We start from the raw sequence: 22,954 nt of genomic DNA, 5'->3' as shown, positions 1-22,954 counted from the left end.
GCAATCCCAGGACAGAGATGTGAGCATGAGAGCAGGGGGGAGTGTTGAAATGGCAAGCAACCGGAAGCTCAGGGTCCTGCTTGCGGACTGAGCGGAGATGTTCTGCAAAGCGGTCACCCAGTCTGCGCTTGGTCTCCCCAATGTAGAGGAGACCACACTGTGAGCAGCGAATACAGTATACTACATTGAAAGAAGTACAAGTAAATCGCTGCTTCACCTGAAAGGAGTGTTTGGGGCCTGGGATAGTGAGGAGAGAGGAGGTAAATGGGCAGGTATTACACCTCCTGCGATTGCAGGGGAAGGTGCCCTGGGATGGGGACGAGGTGGTGGGGGGTAATGGAGGAGTGTACCAGGGTGTCGCGGAGGGAACGATCCCTTTGGAATAACTAAATTATAAATTATAGAATAATACAGTAAAGAAGGTGGCCATTCAGTTCATTGAGCCTGAGCTGGCTCTTTTGAAGAGCAATCTAGTTGGTCCCACTCCCCCACTCTTTCTCTATATCCCTAAAATATTTTCTCCTTCAAGTTTTTCTTCAATCCCCTTTTTAAAGCTACTATTGAATCTGTTTCCTATCAGGCACTGCATTCTAAATCCTAACCACCCATTGCGTAGAAAAGTTTTCCTCAAGTAGCCTCTGGTTCTTTTGTCAATTACCTCAGATCTGTGCCCCGTTGAACATTCAGTCATTGGAAACAGTTTCCCTTTATTTACTCGATCTAAACCCTTTAAGATTTTAAACACCTCTATCAAATCTTCTCTAAGCATTCTCTGCTCTTAAGAGAAAAACCCCAGATTCTCTGTTCTATCCCTGTAACTGTAGTCTGTCATCCCTGGAACCATTCTAGTAAATCTCTAACTGGCAAATTGGTATTGAAATGAATAAATAATATAGTTGACTGTCTTGAGAATTCAATAATTGACTTAGAAAGTATATAAAGGCAGGCCAAAGCTCAACTAAATTGATTTTTGAAAACTTTACATAGGGGCTGAACTTTGCCAGCCTCTCGATGCCGTGGGTCGCGGCGGGGGGGGGGGGGGGCGGTAAAATTTTGCGGGGAGAGGCCCACCTCAACCCATGACGTCGAGAAGGGCTCGCTGCATATTACCGGCGGTGGGGGGACTTCGGTGGAGCCACACCCCCCCACCACCCCCGGCCGCCTGGTGGCGGGCCCTTCAACTGCATATTCAAATGAACATAAATGAGATGCTAATAAACTTACCTGCAGGCTGAATTTACGGCCTCTGTTCGGCCTTCACACGCCTTCGGAACTCCGCATGGAGTTCCAAGGCAGAACCTGGTGGGGAGGGGGGAGGAATAAAATTTCAAGGCGGGAGGGGTAGAGGAGCATGAAAAACATTTATCATTGGCTGTGGGGATGGTGGGAATGGGTTGAGGGTCAAAGGGAGGGAAAGGTCGTGATCCTAATGAAATTTTATCATGGCGGTAGAGGGCAATTAATGTATGATTTACCCACTGGGGGTGGGATATGTGATTGACACCTGACATAACATTTTATTTTTAAATCCCGGAGATTGGAACCTTTAAATTTTACAATGTACTGAAGGGCTTGCAGCCCTTTAAAAATGGCGCCAGTGCCTGTGTGGTGCCACCGGACGCCATTGCCAGGGACGCGGAGGTCACCCCCTGTATGTCATCGGAGGCGGCCGCTCCGCCCCCTCCATTTAAATGAGCCCCCGCGTGAAATAATGCCGGGGCTCCTCGGCAGCCCTTCCGCGTCGGAAGGCCGCCAAGTTGAATGTGTGCCCCCGAGGAACGCGGCGCACAATTAAAATTCAGCCCGATATGTATTTTAAGTTTTCAAAATGTAAAGCTATAAAATCTTTTCTCAGAAATTGTGAGGTAGTAAAACGTCAATGATGGTTTAAAAAAGAGTTTATAGAGTGAGAAGAAAAGTAACATATCAGCAAGAATTGCTCTGGTAACCACATATGACAAAATCATAAACATCTTTTTGAAGACATTTGCAATCTCTATAACTAGTGACCAGAGCAATCTTGTATTGTGACTAATGTTAGCATGCGTGAGAAAAATTACCTACTTGTGATGGCTGATGGAATAAATATTTTGAAGCTCACACCCGGACATAACTTTACATCATAACACTGTTACATACAGGTGGAAGTGATGTGGGTGACTTCCACTTTTCACCTCTCAACTGACCACAGATAGCGTTTTAAAAATAGTGTTTTAGTCCCTGAGTGTTTTTAAGGGTCAAATAAATAGACAAATGATAGGTTTTCTCATAGATTAAAGAAGAAAGATAAATATTTATTTTTATACAATAACCAAAAAACATTTGTGGGTGTGGAGTCACATGTCGGCCAGACTAGGCCAGGATGGCAGATTTCCTTCTCTAAAGGACATTAGTGAACCAGATGGGTTTTTATGACAATTGATGATAGTTTCATGGCACAATTACTGCGATTAGTCTTTAATTCCAGACTTTTTTATTAATTAATTGAATGTACTAACTAACTGAATTTTAAATTCCCCCAGCTGCCATGGTGGGATTTGAGCCCATATCTGCAGGCTATTAGCCTGGGCCTCTGGATTACTACTCAAATGATATTACCACTACGCCATCATCTGCAAAATATTACAATTCCAGGGTTATCATTTTGATCAATGGCATAAAGTGTGTAACTTGTGAGGTCCAGACATGATGCACGTGCACAAATTAAAATAAATAAAATATCACAGTGGCACATAAATATGTTGATTTAGGTGCATTCTTCACATAATAGGAAATTCCAGCAAATTAACACCACCCAAGGGATCATTTCTGACTCAGCTATGTTGAGGCTACATTAGCTCAGTTCACTTGAGATACTTACAGCTGTCAGGATAATAATATCTTAAGTCTTAGGTCAGAAGAAATGTGTCTCTTAATCACACATGTTAACACATTGCAGAGCCACTTTGAGGATGATCCATTAGGTAAAGAGAAAATGATGAAAGCCCATAAATGGAAAGAGCCTGTAATAGTCAACTTGCAGAAACCCTTGCAGCACTGCTGTCATTGTCTTCAATTAAAATGATTCCATCTAGAAATAATTTTTAAAGAATTAAACAAGGCATATTTGATCAACATCACAAGAGGGCTGCCAGTCAGTCTACAATAGCCATTAGACTGTTGAAATACAGGACTGTGAGACAATGGAGGTGTACAAATAATACTGATTGCTGCAGTATCAATATTTGCCTTTGATTTAGGGAAGACATGCCCATTACAAATAAGTCATTAGATCCCTTGGTTTGTTTTGACATTGGCTCTATCAATAGATGTTTTACATAAACATCTTAGAAAGTTAACCCATTAATCACTCAGAAATCACTTAGGTTAAATTTCAAACTGTCAGTATATAATTTTACATTTAAATCATTAATGTTTTCTAGTTCACTAACATGACCAAATTTGCCTTTAGAGTAAGAGAATGCAACCTTGTGTAAAATTTCCTATTCCTCCACACACATACCTTACAATCCTTACTGACCATTCAACTATATTTTAACTTATTAAAGTAGTTTAACGAGATTTCCTTAAAATTAAATTATCCGTTTAACATGTTTCTTATATTCAGGGAACAGGTTAAATATTGTGCACAGAGATGTTGTTACCTTTACTAGCTTGAATAAAACAGCACATTAATAATTGTTTTAAAAATTTGTGAGTAAACGAAATTGTATTAAAATCTATCAAGAGGTTTTGGACAATTCTAAGTCTGGAAGTCATAAAAATGATTTTGTCTAAAACAGTATGTAAAAGACCATGTGAAAATTAATGGGCAGAAAATGACAAATGACAATATTCCAATCCACATTATAACAACACAGAAAGAATGTTTTCCAAGCCTCACTTTGCCACCAGTAAGCAAATTCGCTTTCTGTATCTTGATCTTGTGTCACTAAATTGCAGATTCCGTAGAAGAACTTTAGAGGGAGGAATATATTGATATTCAGTTGCCCACTTGTACAAGCTCTTATAAGACCTAATTCATTTGAGATTTCCCCCTGTGAGAAAATGATTGAATGGCTCTTATCAAATATATAGTGCAACTGCAAATAGTATATAATATAAAAACAAGAAATGCTGGAAATACTCAGCAGATCTGGCAGCATCTGTGCAGAGAGAAGCAGAGTTAACGTTTCAGGTCAGAGATACTTCTTCAGAACTGATACTTCTCTCTGCACAGATGCTGCCAGACCTGCTGAGTATATCCAGCATTTCTTGTTTTTATTTCAGAGTTCCAGCATCTGCAGTATTTTGCTTTTATTTTATGCAAATAATATATTATTGCTGCAAGATGCTTACAATGTACTTTATTTTTGATGTGATTCCATTCAGTAGTACTAACATAAAATAAGGCATAAGATGGGAACTGGAATGAAACCATCTTCTCCTTTGGCCTCCTTATCTCGAGAGACAATGGGTAACGCCTGGAGGTGGTCAGTGGTGTGTGGAGCAGCGCCTGGAGTGGCTATAAAGGCCAATTCTAGAGTGACAGGCTCTTCCACAGGTGCTGCAGAAAAATTTGTTTGTCGGGGCTGTTACACAGTTGGCTCTCCCCTTGCGCCTCTGTCTTTTTTCCTGCCAACTGCTAAGTCTCTTCGACTCGCCACACTTCAGCCCCGCATTTATGGCTGCCCGCCAGTTCTGGCAAACGCTGGCAACTGACTCCCACGACTTGTGATCAATGTCACAGGACTTCATGTTGCGTTTGCAGACGTCTTTAAAGCGGAGACATGGACAGCTGGTGGGTCTGATACCAGTGGCGAGCTTGCTGTACAATGTGTCTTTGGGGATCCTGCCATCTTCCATGCGGCTCACATGGCCAAGCCATCTCAAGCGCCGCTGACTCAGTAGTGTGTATAAGCTGGGGATGTTGGCCGGCTCAAGGACTTCTGTGTTGGAGGTACGGTCCTGCCACCTGATGCCAAGTATTCTCCGGAGGCAGCGAAGATGGAATGAATTGAGACGTCGCTCTTGGCTGACATACGTTGTCCAGGCCTCGCTGCCATAGAGCAAGGTACTGAGGACACACCATATTAGCCAGTGAAACATGTAAAGCAACTCAGTAAAAAATCTTTTAGCAAGATCTTATTGAATCTTATCATCGAGATAGATCTTCAGTTATTCAGGCTTTTAACCGTTTTAAACTGATATTTATCAATTCTAAATCTAGTTTCAAAATCACAGTAATGGAACATTAAGTGTTTTGATATTAGAATTAGAATTAGAACATTACAGCGCAGTACAGGCCCTTCGGCCCTCGATGTTGCGCCGACCTGTGAAACCATCTGACCTACACTATTCCATTTTCATCCATATGTCTATCCAATGACCACTTAAATGCCCTTAAAGTTGGCGAGTCTACTACTGTTGCAGGCAGGGCGTACCCTACATATATGTAACTAAACTATTTATAATCAGTCATTCAGACACAGTAAACATATTTAACAATGTGCAATGAGTTCAGGTGTTTTACACGTATTGATGATTCCAATCACCTCTGCAAAGATTCTGCAGCAATTGTCTGTTTTCACTATTTCATCTGTTACATAATCAAACAACATCCATTTATTAAATTTTAACTGGAAAAATTGGGCTTGAATTTAGAGAAATCAGCAGCCGGATTTTCGTTTTAGGGTTGGGAACCCGATGCCCGGAGCATTTTAAAATGCAAATGACGTAATTATACTGGGACCGTGTCCGGCGCCCAATTCGTGGTGTTGGAAGCGTTCTGGAAGTGGGAACAGGTCGCTGAGTGCAATTTTGAAACGCAAACAACAGCCACCACTGGGCTTGCTGTTGCCATTACAGATGCATCACCAGGGAGCTCAGAAGGCCTGTTCGGGCATGGGAAAGCATCCCCGGGCAGCGCCCTGTTTTTCCGTTGCCTCTCTGGAGGCTCTCATTGATGCTGTCTCCAAGAGGAAAGAGCTTTTTTACCCAGCCTCAGGGAGGAGGAATCCCCGAGCGAGACCAAGATGGCCATGGAGGTCAGCAGCCGGAGACTCACAAGAAAGACCTGGGTGCAGCGCAGATTATGGTTCAAAGACCTCTTGTGGTCTGGTAAGGTGAGTGACCAGTGGCACCCAGTTCATTTGGCACCAACTCTCTAAGCACCAGAATGCAACCGGGGTGATTTCACAGAACATCTGCCTCACATTGTCAGAGTAAGTGAATGCTCATTACACAGAGACGCTGCCACTCTCACATATGGGGCAACATTTAGATAGGGACAACTCTGATAGGACATTAGCCCACTTGTATGTCATGCTGGAAGAGATGAGGCAGAGCAGCATATTTATGGATCTTTCTCCAAGATCTCATCCTGCAGGAGAAGGGAGCCCAGAACAGGAAGTGGAGTGGACCAGCTCCACATTCTGACATCAGTGGAGGAGGTAGCGGTGGAGATTTCCAGGGTTCCGTCGGGGCATTCAGTGGGGGATGGCGTGACGGGAGGACGTGAGCAACAGGGTCGTTGGATAGCTCTTTTTTGAGGTGAAGGGCATGGAGGAGACTCCTGTCCAGTGCAAGCTTTCGATCTTCGTCCACTGTCATATGAGGGGCTGGTTGTGCTGGGGCACTTGTAAGACCACTTCTCATCGCCATTCTCTTGTGTCTCCCACAAGACCAGTTGCAAAGAGGTTTCAAAGTGAATCTACCGTATCAGTGCCACTATCCACGGCTGGGTTGGGTGGGGGGGAATGGAGCCTAAACCGTCACATCCCACCTCAGCACACTCCACCAGCGCACAGACAATCACCTTGATTGAGCAACAGACTAGCATAGAGAGGGGAGCACTGGGTGAACCACACATCACATGTGGGCAGCAGTGGGTTGGGGGTGAGGAAGAGTCAGCTGTGAACAGTCCCTCTCGGAGGACAGAGGACAAACATATTGATGCTTTGCTGGGTAAAGATGCTGGGCCTCTGGTGTCACAAACAAGAAAAGTCCTCCTCGAGAACCAGAGGCAGATATGTTCCCATCTGTCAGAGATCCCTGAGGCCTTGCGGAGCTATGGGCAGGCAATGGAGGAGTCTATGCAGCACATGTTTTCTGTCATGACTCAGGGATGTGATCACATAAGCTCCTCCATTGAGAGGTTGTGCAACCTCACGGAAAGCCATATGCAGCACCACTCTGGTGCAAGAGCAGTGCGCTGTTATGTGCAGAAGGAGTAAAACTCTCTGCAGCATAGACTGCTCTGTGTCACTGATGGCGCAAAGGTGCTTGAAGTGGATGCCAGCTGCATCCCAGTTGGTGCCCCCTGTAGTATAAAGGTCTGAGAAGGTTAATATTTGGGACAGTGTAAGTAACACCTCCCACTGTGATGATGTCAGAGATCACATGGTAGAGACTCAAGAAGGACAAACAGCATCATGTCAGCAGTGAGTTAGACCTGCTTAAGAGAAAGGTCCTGAAATGTAGTAAACGAGTTATGGTTTAAAACCTTACAAAGAGTCAGTGATCTCTACAAGCTAGAGAAATAAAACCTAACTCCTAGTAGCAACAACTGAAAATATGGTGGCAATGGTGAACAACAGAAAAATTTGAAGAAAACTACTTACCTGCAAAAGTAGCACCACAAAACTACAGAAGTCATGAATTCACTCTGAAAAGCTCCAGAGCGGCTCTGTGGATGAAGTGAAGGTACAGAGAGTCAGGGAGTCAGCATATAGAGGCATTCAGGTTGCACCACAAAGGCATGGTGTTCTGTGAGGGAAATCCCAGTCCAGCGATCACAGGATTCAAGTTAGAGAGCCAAGTAATGGTCGGGGATTTGGTGAGCAACCCTTGGGAAGGATACAAAATTGATTTTAAGGCATACTAGATAGGCAGTATCGCCAAAACTGAATCCTTAGCGAAGGCAAATCTGAAGTCAGTGGCCATTACACGAGAGCACCGCGAGGCTGAAAAGCATGGAAAAATTCCTGAAAAGCATAGGAAGGCTATGGGAAGACTTCCATAATGGGAAGGAAATTTTAAAAAAAGAAAGTAAAATACCTAAAAGCAAAGGAAAGCTATGGAGCCTCAATTTAAACTACGAGAGAGACTTGCAAACATGGAAGTAACAAATCAAATTCAAAATTGGTCTCTGGAGGAAAAGATTTCTGAGATTCTGAATTGCATCTCAATTAAACAGCAAGTCAGAAGCAGGACAAGTAAATATATTACTGTACTCCATAGGAGCAACAGCAGACAATGTTATTACTGGAAACGACTTTTATGTAACATCTGATAAATTTAATGAAGCTTTAAAGTCTTCAACAGGTATTTTAACCTGAGGTGCAATAAGATTTTAGAGAGGGCCAAATTGAACAGAAGAGTCCAGAAACCAGGTGAATCAGTGATGCTTTTATTAATGACCTTTACAGGCTTGTTGAAGGATGTGAATATGGAGACTTAAAGTTAGAATTGATAAGAGACCACATTGTAGTGGGCATTGCTGATGATTCCTAATCAGATTTATTGCAGTCTAATGAGGACCAAACCCTAGAAAAAGCGGTACAGCTGATGAACATAAGAACTTGCAGGTTGATAGGTAAATTGGCAATTATAAATTGCCCCTAGTACAGGTAGGTGGTAGGGGAATATAGAGACAGGTGGGGATGTGGTAGGAATATGGGATTAGTGTAGGAGTAGTATGAATGGGTGGTTGATGGTCGGCACAGACTCGGTGGGCCGAAGGGCCTGTTTCAGTGCTGTATCTCTAAATCAAAAATCAAATAAAATCAAAAAAAATCCATTCAGAAGCCATTCAGCCCTTCGAGCCTGCTCCAACATCCAATGATCTTCTACTTCAACACTATTTTCCTGCACTAGTCCATATCCATTGATGTTTTTAATATGTAAAAATCTATCGATCTCAGTCTTGAACATAGTCAATGACTGAGCCTCCACAGCCCTCTGGGACACAGAATTCCAAAGATTCACCACCCTCTGAGTGAAGAAATTCCTTGTCATCTCAGATATTATCTCATATCACAGATATCAGATAAGCAAGGAGCTGATGGGAGGAAAGGTCTTGTAACAGTCTTTATCACGAGGGACAAAATATTTGATAAACTAATGGGGCTAAAGGCAGACAAGTTGTCAGGACCTGATGGCCTGCATCCAAGGGTATTAAAGGAAGTGGCTGCAGAGATAGTGGAGGCATTGGTCGAAATATTCCAGAACTCACTGGATTCCAGGAGGGTCCCAGCAGATTGGAAAACCGCTAATGTGATGCCCCTGTTCAAGAAGGGTGGGAGTCAAAAAGCAGAAAACAATAGGCCAGTCAGCCTAATATCGGTCATTGGGAAAATGCTAGAGTCTATTCTTAAGGAAGAAATAGCAGGATATTTAGAAAAGCTTTACACAATCAAACAAAGTCAAAATGGTTTTGTGAAAGGGAAATCATGTTTGACAAATTTGCTAGAGTTCTTTGAGGATAGAACAAGCAGAGTTGATAAAGGGGAACTGATAGATGTAGTGTATTTGGATTTCCAGAAGGCATTTGATAAGGTGCCACATAAAAGATTATTGCACAAGATAGAAGCTCATGGTATTGGGGGTAATGTATTAACATGGATTGAGGATTGGTTAACTCACAGAAGAGAGAGTCGAGATTAATGGGTCTTTTTCAGGTTGGAAAGACGTAACTAGTGGAGTGCCACAAGGAACAGGGGGCTGCTGGGTAAGTAAAAACTTATATATTTGGGCAGTGTCAAATATCTTACCTTTTGTGCAGCAGCTTTTTCAGAAGCAAAGGCAGTGCGAGCGAGTGAACAGCTGGGAAGTCAGTTTCAGCTAAAGTAGATTACTGTTAGTTTCGGTGAAACAGGGGGCTGCTGGGTAAGTAAAAACTTATATATTTGGGCAGTGACTGAACCCGAGATACTATCTCCCACCTGCCCTCCTGCTCTAACCAAAAAAAGGACTCTGGTGTGTTGATAAGGTAAGCTTTTTTATTTCTTCTGTATCCTGTGATTGGTTAAAAATTTACTTTCTTTTTTTACTTACTTTTTTTGATTTATCTATTGGTTATTTGAAAAAGACCATAGCAGAGAAGTATCAAAGTATTTAACTCATAAATTTATACAAAGTAATAAAGTAATTAACTAAGTAGAGATGGCTGGGCAGGTGATGTGCTGCAGCTGCATGATGTGGGAGCTGGCTGTCCCCATTGTGAACGGCAGGGACCACATCCGCAGCAAGTGTTGGTTGCTGGAAGAGCTCTGGCTCAGAGTTGGTGATCTGGAATCTGAGCTTCAAACACTGCGGCACATCCGGGAGGGGGAGAGTAACCTGGACGTTTTGTTTCAGGAGGCAGTCACACCTGGTAGATTAAGTAATTCAAATTCAGTTAGTGATCAGGGACAACAGGGTGTGATTGCAAGTGAGGCAGGTAGGGGGATCCTGAGTTCAGGAGTGGAGGAGCCTCAGCCTTTGACCTTATCCAACAGGTACGAGATACTTGCTCCCTGTGTGGATGAGGAAAAGGGCTGCGGGGAGGATGAGCCAACTGACCATGGCACCATGGTGCAGAAGGCCATTCAAGAGGGGGGAGCAAAAAGACAAGTGGTAGTTATAGGGGATTGTATAATTAGGGGGATAGATAGTATCCTTTGCAAGCCGGACTGGGAGTCCCGCATGGTGTGTTGCCTGCCCGGTGCCAGGGTGCAGGACATCTCTGACCGGCTTGAAAGGATATTGGAGCGGGAGGGGGAGGATCCAGTTGTTGTGGTCCACGTTGGGACTAACAACATAGGCAAGGCTAGGATGGAGGACCTGTTTGGGGATGATAAATCACTAGGAACGAAATTAAGGAACAGTTCCTCGAGGGTCATAATCTCCGGATTACTGCCCGAACCACGTGCAAATTGGCTTCGGGGTAAGAATATTAGGGAAGTAAACATGTGGCTAAGGGAGTGGTGTGGGAAAGAGGGGTTCGATTTCATGGGGCATTTGCATCAGTTTTGGAACCGGGGGGATCTGTACCGATGGGACGGTCTCCACCTGAACTGATCTGGAACCAGTGTTCTAGCGAAACGAATAAATTAGGTGGTCTCTAGGACTTTAAACTAGTGACTCGGAGGGAAGGGAAAGGGAAAACGACAGGCAGCATGATAAATAAAAAGGTAAGCAGCAGGCTAACATGTGTGCAGGAGGGTTTAAGTTCAAGGCAGACGATGAAAGAAGCAGAAAGGAAGGATAACTCAGGAGTTATTATTAGAGATGTTGGGAATCATGAGGGTAAGAAAGCTAGCATAAAGGCACTTTACCTGAATGCTCGTAGCATTCGTAACAAGGTTGATGAGTTAACGGCACAAATCATCGCGAATAAATATGATTTGGTAGCCATTACGGAGACATGGTTGCAGGTTGGTCACGACTGGGAGTTAAATATCCAGGGGTACCAGACTATTCGGAAGGACAGACAGGAAGGTAAGGGAGGTGGTGCAGCTCTGATACTCAAGGACGACATCAGGGCGGTGCTGAGAGATGATATAGGTTCTATGGAGAATGAGGTTGAATCCATTTGGGTGGAAATTAGAAACTCTAAGAAGAAAAAGTCATTGATAGGCGTAGTCTTTAGGCCACCAAATAATAACATCACATTGGGGCGGGCAATAAACAAAGAAATAACTAATGCCTGTAAAGATGGTACGGCAATTATCATGGGGGATTTTAATCTACATGTAGATTGGTCGAACCAGCTCAGTCAGGGTAGCCTTGAGGAGGAATTCGTTGAGTGTATCAGTGATAGTTTTCTTGAACAGTATGTAATGGAACCGACGAGGGAGCAAGCTATCCTAGATCTAGTCCTATGTAATGAGACAGGGATAATTAATGACCTCATGGTTAGGGATCCTCTTGGAAGGAGTGATCACAGTATGGTTGAATTTAGAATACAGATGGAGAATGTGAAGATAAAATCCAATACCAGGGTCCTGTGCTTGAACAAGGGGGACTACAATAGAATGAGGGAGGACTTGGCTAAAGTGGACTGGAAACAAAGATTTTACGGTGGGACAGTTGACGAGCAGTGGAGGACTTTCAAAGCAATTTTTCAAAGTGCTCAGCAAAAGTATATTCCAGTGAAAAGGAAGGACTGGAAGAAAAGGGGTAATCTGCCATGGGTGTCGAAGGAAATAAGGGAGGCTATCAAATTGAAAGAGAAGGCATACAAAGTGGCCAAAAGCAGCATGAAACTAGAAGATTGGGAAAACTTTAAAGGTCAACAGAAAGCTACAGAAAGAGCTATAAAGAAAAGTAAGATGGAACATGAGAAAAAACTAGCACAGAATATAAAGACAGATAGCAAAAGTTTCTATAAATATATAAAACAAAAAAGAGTGGCTAAAGTAAACGTTTGTCCTTTAGAGGATGAGAAGGGGAATTTAGTTATGGGATATGATGAAATGGCCGAGGCATTGAACAGGTATTTTGTATCGGTCTTCTCAGTGGAGGACATTAATAACATGCCACTAATTGACAAAGAGACGAACGTAGGTGAGGACCTGGGAACAATCATTATTACGGAAGAGGTAGTGTTGGGCAAGCTAATGGAGCTAAGGATTGATAAGTCTCCTGGCCCTGATGGAATGCATCCCAGGGTACTGAAAGAGATGGCAGGAGAAATAGCAGGTGCACTGACGGTAATTTTCCAAAATTCGCTGGACTCTGGGGTAGTCCCAGTTGATTGGAAAACAGCAGATGTGACGCCACTGTTTAAAAAGGGAGGTAGACAAAAGATGGGGAATTATAGACCGATTAGCTTAACCTCTGTAGTGGGGAAGATGCTTGAGTCTATTATCAAGGAAGAAATAGCAGAGCATCTCGATAGAAATTGTCCCGTTGGGCAGACACAGCATGGGTTCATGAAGGGCAGGTCATGCTTGACAAATCTTTTGGAATTCTATGATGACATTACGAGCAAGGTGGACAATGGGGACCCAGTGGATGTGGTGTACCTAGATTTCCAAAAGGCCTTCGACAAGGTGCCGCACAAGAGGCTGCTGCATAAGATAAGGATGCATGGCGTCAGGAGTAAAGTATTAGCATGGATAGAGGATTGGTTGACAAACAGGAAGCAGAGAGTGGGGATAAATGAGTGCTATTCTGGTTGGCAATCAGTCACTAGTGGTGTGCCTCAGGGATCGGTGTTGGGACCGCAATTATTTACAATTTATATAGATGATTTGGAGTTGGGGACCACGTGTAGGGTGTCAAAGTTTGCAGATGACACTAAGATGAGTGGCAGAGCAAAGTGTGCAGATGACTTTGAAACTTTGCAGAGGAACATAGATACATTGAGTGAGTGGGCAAAGGTCTGGCAGATGGAATACAATGTTAATAAATGTGAAGTCATTTATTTCGGTAGGAGTAACAGGAAAAAGGATTATTACTTGAATGGTAAAAAGTTGCAGCATGCTGCTATGCAGAGGGACCTAGGTGTCCTTGTGCATGAATCGCAGAAGGTTGGTCTGCAGGTACAGCAAGTAATTAGGAAGGCAAATGGAATTTTGTCCTTCATTGCTAAAGGGATTGAGTTTAAAAGCAGAGAGGTTATGTTTCAGCTGTATAAGGTACTGGTGAGGCCGCACCTGGAATACTGTGTGCAGTTTTGGTCTCCTTACTTGAGAAAGGATATACTGGCACTGGAGAGGGTGCAGAGGAGGTTCACTAGGTTGATTCCAGAGTTGAGGGGGTTGGCTTATGAGGAGAGACTGAGTAGATTGGGATTATATTCATTGGAATTCAGAAGAATGAGGGGGGATCTTATAGAAACATATAAAATCATGAAGGGAATAGATAAGATACAAGTAGAGAGGATGTTTCCACTGGCAGGTGAAGGTAGGACAAGAGGGCATAGCCTCAAGATTAGAGGGAGCAGATTTAGCTCATAGGAATTGATTCCGAAGAAGGGTCACTGACCCGAAACGTTAACTCTGCTTCTCTTTCTACAGATGCTGCCAGACCTGCTGAGTGAATCCAGCATTTCTTGTTTTTGTTTCACACTTTCACCTAGTTTTGTGTCATCTGCAAACTTGGAAATATTACATTTAATACCCACATCCAAATCATAGATATACATTATGAATAGCTGGGGCCCAAGCTCTGATCCTTGCAGTACCCCAATAGTCACAGACTTTCAACCTGAAAATGACTCATTTATTCCTACTGTCTGTCTGTTTACCAGTTCTCAATCCATGCCAGTATATTCCCCCCAATCCCATGTGCTGTAATTTTGTTTACTAACCTCTTGTGTGGAACCTTATCGAAAGCTTTCTGAAAATCGAAATATACCACTTCCACCAGTACCCCCTTATCTATTCTCCTAGTTACATCCTCAAAAAACTCCAGCAGGGTTGTTAAACATGATTTCCCTTTCATAAATCCATGTTGACTCTGCACAAGCCTGCCATTACTTTCTAAGTCTCCTGTTATCACATCCTTTATTATAGATTCTAGCATTTTCCCTGCAACTGATGTTAGACTAACAGGTCTGTAGTTTCCCATTTTCTCTCTCCCTCCTTTCTTAAATAGTGGGGTTACAATTGCCACCTTCCAAACAGCAGGAAATATTCCAGAGTCTATAGAATTTTGAAAGATGACCACCAATGCATCTACTGTCTTTACAGCCACCTCTTTCAACACTCTAGGACGTAGATCATCAGGTCTAGCAGATTTATCGACTTTACGCCCCATTAATTTCTCTCGTACTTTTTTTTGCTAATATGAATACCTTGTAGTTCCTCATTTACACTTGTCTCTTCATTCTCCATTATTTCCATTTTTTTTTTAGTATTTTCCTCTGTGAAGACAAACACAAAATATTTGTTTAGTTTCTCTGCCATTTCCTTATTTCCCGTTTTAAATTCTCCTGTCTCCACTTGTAATGGACCCACATTTGTTTTTGCTAATCTTTTCCTTTTTACATACCTATAGAAGCTTTTACAGTTCATTTTTATGTTTCGCATTAGTTTACTCTCATTCTATTTTCCCTTTCTTAAGGCTGAATTTTATGCCACCCCGAAGAGCGGGATTGTGGTGGCGGTGGGGGGAGGGGTGCGGGGCAGGGGGGGTGTAAAATGGAGCGGGAGGCTCCAGGAGACCTTCCTGACCTGATTCTGCTTCCACCGCCACTTTACGCAGGGCGGCGGTGGCGAAAAACAGCCCACCCGCCCCAGGCCAATCAAGGCCCTTAAGTGGCCAATTAATGGCTGCTTAAGGGCCTTCACCTGCCTCCTGGCAGATTTTACGCATGGCAATCAGGTATCCTGGACCCGAGAGAAGCCACTAGACAAAGTCAGGCTGCTCTTGACCGTCCCGGGGGTGCCTTCATGATCGGGCACCCAGTGCCCAAAGGAAGGCCGCCCCCACTACCCCAACCATCCCCAACACCCAACACGCACCCCCCCCCCTCCCGTCTCTCCAACCGAACACCCTTGCCAACCGATTACCCCCGGCGAGGCAACCAAAACTTACCTGCTGTCCAGGCTGCACAGCATCTTGATTTCTAGCTGAGCTGTAGTTCCAGCAGTGGCCACCAGTGTCCTGATGGCGCTGCTGGGTCGAGGAGCTGCCGGACCGTTGATTGGCCGGCAGCTCCATTAGGAGGGACCTCCTACCTCAAGCAGGTGGAAGACCCGCCTCAGAACAATTGAAGCCCGGCAACCTGCAAAATATGGGTCGAATCCCCAGGCGAGGCGGAAGTGGGTTCGCGTAAAATTCTGGCCTTCATCTTTTTCTTGGTCCTGCTTTGCAGAATTCTAAAATGCTCCCAATCCTCAGGCTTACCTTTTTTTTTTGGCAACTTTATATGTCTCTTCCTTTGATCTAATACAATTCCTGAGTTCTGATGAAGGGTCACTGATCTGAAACATTAACTCTGCTTCTCTCTCCACAGATGCAGCCAGACCTGCTGAGTATTTCCAGCATTTCTTGTTTTTAGACCTTGATTTCTTTCGTTAGCCATAGTTGGAACACTTTCCTTGCTGGGTTTTTGTGCATTCAAGGAATGTATTTTTGTAGTAAACTATTTACTAGTTCTCTAAATGTTAGCCATTGCCTGTCTACCATCATACCTTTTAATGTAGTTTCCCAATCCACCTTGGCCACTTTGCACCTCATACCTTCATAGTCTCTTTGCTTAGATTTAAGACCCTAGTTTCGGATTGAACTACATCACTTTCAAACTTAATGTAAAATTCTATCATATTATGGTGAGGCAAGCAGAGGTCCATAAATAGAACAGAGCAATCCTCAGCAGTGAAGAAAAACATTGGGTCAGGAAACCTCCAATGATTGTACAGTTCCTGAAGCCCAGGACTGTAAAAGAAGCACCAGAAAAGAAGGTGAAAGATGTCAATAAACTCCACGAGTGCTGTGGCACCAAAAAGACCCACAGGCATGAAGTATCCCACAAACAAAGCAGAATATTTTCACTGCAAGAAAATTGGCCATTCTGGGAAGATGTGCTGAAATAAAACTTCTACATTAAAAAGTTCCGAAGAAAAAGTCTTTACACATAGAACCATTAATGAAGTGGAACAATCTCCTTTGGAAGAGAAATCATAAGACTTCTTTGTTGAGATCAATGACACTAATCATGCATTCTCGAGTACAGATATATATGTCAATGACATATCACCAACTTTAAACTGGACACTTGAGCCAGAGTGATGGTTTTATCAGACACTGAACCATAATTATCAATGCATTGCCTCCAACCACAGACACTCAGTTACACACTCCAGGAGGCAGTGAACTGAAAGTCAAGGGAAAGCTACTGGCAATGCTCCAGTACAAGGGAAAGCAGATCTTGGAAACTTTGTATGTCTTAAAGGATCAAGAATTTTCTCCTTTAAGTAGAATTGCTTATATAGACCTTCATCTTATCAAGAAGGTGCACGAAATTAAACAGCAAGAATCCAAGAGTCACCTCCAAAAAAGGCTTTCTGAAATTATTTACTGTTCTAGGAAGATTTAAGACCGAATACAGCATTACGTTGAGACCGAATACAGCATTACTGGTGTGTCTTTGTACACCTAGAAAGATACCACATCCACCAATGAAGTATGTCCAACTTCAGCTAGAAGGGATGACCAGGATGGGAGTCATTTCTCCTGTCACCAAGCCAACAGAGTGATGCTCTGGAATGGTTCTTAAACCGAATGGTACTCTTCACATTTGTGTAGACTTAATCCAACTTAATAACGCTTTCGCAAGAGAAATCCATCCAGTGTCTTCAGTGGACGAAAGTTTGGTGAAATTATTCAAAAGTATCATGTTCACAAAGCTGGATGTGAATAGTAGCTTTTGGCAAGTCCCATTGGACGTTTTGACAAGATTACTGACAGCCTTCATCACTCCATTCGGCAGGTTTTGTTTTAAGCATTTACCATTTGATATAACACCTGCATCTGAAATATTCCAACGAACTATGTTGAACATTCTACAAGGCCTTAAAGGAGTAATATGCTATATGGATGACATCTTAGTCCATGGTAAACTGTCGACGAACATGACCTGAGGGTTAGCGTGGTTCTGAATTGCCTACAAGAAGGTGGTCTCACAATCAATAAAAAGTGTGAATTCTTGAAAATGTCTGTTCATTTTCTTGGGCACACTGTTAGTAGCAAGGATATAATGGCAGACCTGCAAAAGATGAGAGCCATTAGTGAATTCCCAATTCCTACTTCTGTCCACGATCTTTAACGATTTCTTGGAATGGTTAATCAGTTGGCAAAATTTCTGCCCAATCCAGTGCAAGTTACTGAACCCTTAAGACAACTCTTAAAGAAAGCTCAAGCATGGTGTTGGAATGCACATCAGGAGCAGGCATTTCAAAGGATCAAGGAAATGCTCATTTCGCCACATATATTAGTGCATTATAACTCTTTAATACTGATCACAATGGCAGAAGACACTTTATCTATTGGGTTGGAGGCAGTCCTTTTTCAAGAACAGCCAAATGGATGTTGCAGACTGGTTTATTATGTGTCTTGAGCATTGACTGAGACGAGGTACACTGTCACAGAGAAAGAAGCTCTCACAGTCATGTGGGCTTGCAAAGATTTCTCAGATGATATCATCAGCTTAAAGGTTGTCATAGAGACAGACTATAAACCCCTACGTTTCCTTACCCGATGAAAAGGAACTCACGCTGATACCTCCAAGAATCCAGAGATTCCAGTTGATGCTAATGACATACATGTATGAATCAGTATATGTACAGGGCAAACTGCAAACATCTGCAGATGCATTGTCCAGAGCTATAGTTGACCATCCTACACAATGGGATGTTAACTTCATTAATAAAATTGAGTCATATTCACAGATTGCTGCATCACGATGGCCGGCATGTTCAAACAAGCTCCAAGAAATTCGCTGCTCACAGTGTGGTCTCCTCTACATTGGGGAGACCAAGCGCAGACTGGGTGACCGCTTTGCGGAACATCTCCGCTCAGTCCGCAAGCAGGACCCTGAGCTTCCGGTTGCTTGCCATTTCAACACTCCCCCCTGCTCTCATGCTCACATCTCTGTCCTGGGATTGCTGCAGTGTTCCAGTGAACATCAACGCAAGCTCGAGGAACAGCATCTCATCTACCGATTAGGCACACTACAGCCTGCCGGACTGAACATTGAGTTCAATAATTTCAGAGCATGACAGCCCCCCATTTTACTTGCATTTTTAGTTATTTTTTCTTCCTTTTTTTACATTCCTTTTTACAATTTTTACAATTTTTTTTGCATTTATTTCATTTCATCTTAGTTTGTTCAGTTTGCTTACCCACTGTTTTTTTCAGGTTGTTTTTCTTCAGGTTTGCACTTGCTGCTGTTCAATATTCAGTGTATTCACACCTAATCTGTACTAATGCTTTGTCTTTCAACACACCATTAACATATTGTTTGCCTTTGCTCCGTGACCTTTTGGTCAGCTATGTGGCCTGGTCCAATCTGCACCTTCTCCTTTGTTATCTCTTGCCCCACCCCCACCTCACTTGTTTATAATCTGTGACTTTTCTAATATTTGTCAGTTCTGAAGAAGGGTCACTGACCCGAAACGTTAACTCTGCTTCTCTTTCCACAGATGCTGCCAGACCTGCTGAGTGATTCCAGCATTTCTTGTTTTTGTTGTCCAAGAAATCCTTCATGCTCAGATACAAGATGAAAAATGCATCCGAATACGCCATTACTGCACACCAGGTTGGTCACAGCAACATCCGAGTGGTACGGTGATGAAAATCTACTTTGAATACAGGAGGCACTTTACTGTTGTTGATGATTTGCTGGTATATGACGAGAGATTAGTGATTCCGGTCTCACTCAGGTCTGATATTGGAGAAAATACATCAGGGCCACATGGGTATCACGAAATGTAGAGCACGGGCTCAGTCATCCATCTGGTGGCTGGGAATATCAAAAGATATAGAAGAAATTATTTCAAATTGCCAGGTATGAGCAGTGCACAAACCAGACCAGAGGAAACCTCTTACATGACACAATTTCTAACCAGACTGTGGGAAGTGGTTGGAATGGGAAATCCTACCTGACTGTTATTGATTAATTCTCAGGATGGATTGAGGTCAAACATTTGTACACAATAACTGAGACAGTCATTCGATGTTACAGGAGATTTTTGCAACACATGGCATTCCTGATGAGATTGTGTCAGATAATGGTCCTCAATTTGCAAACAACTACTTCACGCACTTTGCAGAAAATGTGGATTTGTACATCTTACAAGTTCCCCTAGATATTCTCAGTCTAATGGTGAAGCTGAGAGAAGAGTCAGAACTATCAAAGCACTGTTAAAGAAGAATGAAGATTTTCAAACAGCACTCCTAAACTACAGCTCTACTGCATTGCTGTGTGGACTAGCACCGTCAGAACTGTTGATGTGGAGGAAACTTAAAACACAACTTCCTATCCCACTTAAGAACCTACTTCCAGGGCTAGCTGTCCAGGATTATCAGAGAGTTCAAGACTGAGAGAAATCTTACTGGAAGCAACAAGCTTCTAATTATAATAGGAGATATCGTACCAGTAACCTACCCAAGTTGATGGAAGGAGACAAGGCATGGGTACGAGACTAAGGTAGAGAACAAGTAATCATCCAGAGAGATGATAATCCACAGAGATCTTATTTAGTACATACTTCAGAAGGTACTATAAGAAGAAACAGGAGAAATCGTATCTCTATTTATCAAAGCTGTCAATCAGTCATATTACTGGATGAACCAGATGGTGATCCTGAAAATCAGAAAACACCGGATACTACAAACCTCAATGAAGGCCGTTCAAGTCAAGAAACAAGTGTTCAGAGAAAGACTACTGATCTTCCAAGTCTGACAAGAACACGATCAGGGAGAGTCGTGAAGCTCCCTGACAGATTGAATCTGTGATGTCAGAGACTTGGGGGGAGATGGGGTAGTATGTAAAAATAAAAATGAATGCATATAGAAAAAATATATATGCACAAAGACTTGGGGGAGATGAAGTATAAGGGTCTGAAAAGGTTAGTGTTTGGGACAGTGTGAGTAACACCTCCCACTGTGATTTCAGAGATCACATGTGGTAGAGACTCGCAGGAGAAACAGCATCATGTCAGCAGTGAGTTAGACCTACTTAAGAGAAATTGTAAATAGTTCCTGAAATGTAATAAATGAGTTATTGTTTAAAACCTTTCAAAGATTCAGTGATCTCTACAAGCTAGAGGAATCAAACCTATCTCCCAGTCGCAACAATGTACAACATCCACTTCCAGCATCCCAGAGTGCCAGGAAAGGGCTGAGACAGTCCTAGAGGCAGATGATCGGGCAACTCCTCAGCAGGCTTCAGCATCACCCTTCAGCCCCTCAAACCCTCCGACTCAGGCCATCTGTGTGCCAGGGCCCTGTGACAGAGGCAGCCCCTGCCAAGACGCAGGCACGGCAGCCTGTGTAGGGGCTGCCACGGGCACCTCCAAGATGAGGACGGAAGCCATGAACATCTCAGCCAGTGGCAGAGAGTAGGGAGCAGGCTGCCTCCACTTCATACTCTGCCACAGTGGGGAACAGTCCATAGTAGTGTTAGGGAGAGGAAGGTACCACGGCACTGAATTCACCCATTGGGTCACCTGGATGCTACTGAGCAAATGTATCTATCTTTTCATGTGCCTCACAATATAAATTTTTTCCTCCACTCTTATAAGTGTGTTGTTAATGTCTCATCTCCAAAGGGAGATGCTGCATTGTGGTGCTGGTGACTGTGGCCTGGAGATTGCTATGTACCCATGCTTTTCAATGTTGGACAATGGTGGACGGAGAAAACCTCCATCTGCATCTTCATGGCTGCCAATGGGACCTTCTAGTTAAGGGTCAAACTGGTGTAATAGCTCTGTATGCTGGAAGATGAATAGTGAGCTTCTCAGCTGCAAAGCTTTAGTGGAGATCAAGTGAAATGCTGCTGAATCAGCATGGCCCTTGCTAACATCCCAGCCTGCAGTTCACCCTGAGTTCTGGGACGGCATGGCCGGCTATCCTTCGCTTCCTGGTCACTGGCCACATCAAAAGTGAGCCATTTCCCCTCCTATTCTTTCACTTCTTCCTCTTCCCAGTCATCCTCCAAGGTGGAATTGTATTCCATTTCCTCCTCCTCATCCAACACCAGGCCTCTTTGTATTGCCATGTTGTGCAGGGCGCAGCAAATGACCATGATACGTGACGCTCTGGCTGGCTTGTATTGGAGGGCACCACCTGACTGGTCAATCGAAATGTGTCTTCAAGAGGCCAATGGTCTGCTCAATGCAGGTCTGTGTTAGGAGATGGCTCAGGTTGTAGCGCTTCTCTCCGTCTGTGTCTGGGTTTCGGACAAGCATCAGGAGTCACCTCTTTGGGGGATAACTCTTTTCTCCCTGCAGACACCCACGGAGTCTGGATGTGGGTCTGAAGAGGTGTGGCACCTGGAACTCCCACAGGATAAAGGAGTCATGACAGCTGATAGGGAACTGGGCACAGACCTGCAAGATTCACTTCCTGTGGTCACAGACCAGATGGACATTCAATGAGTGGGAGCCCTTTCTGTTCAGGAATCTGACTGACTGTTCTGCCGGTGCCTTGATGGCTACATGGGTGCAACGATGATCCCCTGGTCCTAAGGGAATCCATCGATGGTGGAAAAGCCCAAAAACCTCTGTACCAGTGCTGGCCCATCTATGTCAAAGTGAATGTAGTCCTTCCGCCCTCTGGAATATGGCATCCATGACCTGCCTGATGGTGTGATGAGCTGCCAACTGTGAGATGCCACCTAGGTCTGCAGTTGATCCCTGGAATGACCCAATTGCAGAGAAATTCAAGGTGATAGTGACTTTGATGGCTGCAGGTAAGGGACTGTCCGGAGTGCCGTGAGGCCTCAGGTCACTGTGGCTCAGAGCACAAAGGACCGAGGCCATCTGCCTGTAGCCTCCTATGGCACTGGTGCTCTGTCATTTGCATTTGCTGACTCTTGGGCAGTAGACCTGATATCTTGGGTAGTGCCGCCTTCCCCTTGCAGGCCCGCAATGTGCTTCTCTGTCCTCCTGCTGTCCAGGAGGTTGCATCTGCTGCAGCTCATCCTGGCTGCTGTGTCCAATGTCAGAGGAGCCTGTTCCTATATCAACACCCTCAAGTGGCACACATTTGCTCACCAGGCATTCCCCTGCCAACCTCAGCTATCCAAGTGATGCCAACAGTCTCATTTCTGTCTCCAGATTCCTGTCACTCACCACTGAGAAAAGCAAGTCTGACAGCTCCAGCAATGGCTACTCTGTGGCACCTTTACAGCAGCCAAGCTTTATTTTGCGCCTCTACATTATGTTAATTAGCCCTTTATCATGGTCCCCCACATTGTTCACAACTTCTAAACCTGCCGTGGTCCAGACATGGGTTTTCCCCATGCCCTTCTTTTAAA

The 22,954-nt window shown here is 43.8% G+C and overlaps 1 long non-coding RNA gene across 4 annotated transcripts in view; it reads right to left on the bottom strand.

The window, feature by feature from the left end:
- Positions 1-2,334: 2,334 nt before the first annotated feature.
- Positions 2,335-22,954, bottom strand: part of LOC137345894 (uncharacterized) — a 48,612-nt gene continuing 27,992 nt past the window's right edge. The window contains exons 3-5 of one of the 4 annotated variants that reach the window (XR_010968609.1): positions 14,765-14,833; positions 7,602-7,666; positions 2,335-3,070 (exon numbers count right to left, since the gene is read on the bottom strand). This is a non-coding gene — a long non-coding RNA (uncharacterized lncRNA). The other 3 variants (XR_010968613.1, XR_010968610.1, XR_010968612.1) reach the window with 3 other exon arrangements.

Source organism: Heterodontus francisci, chromosome 2 (assembly GCF_036365525.1).
Source record: "Heterodontus francisci isolate sHetFra1 chromosome 2, sHetFra1.hap1, whole genome shotgun sequence".
Lineage (NCBI taxonomy): Eukaryota > Metazoa > Chordata > Chondrichthyes > Heterodontiformes > Heterodontidae > Heterodontus > Heterodontus francisci.
The sequence above is the reverse complement of the archived record's forward strand: the minus strand, read 5'-3'. Positions and strand labels throughout refer to the sequence as shown.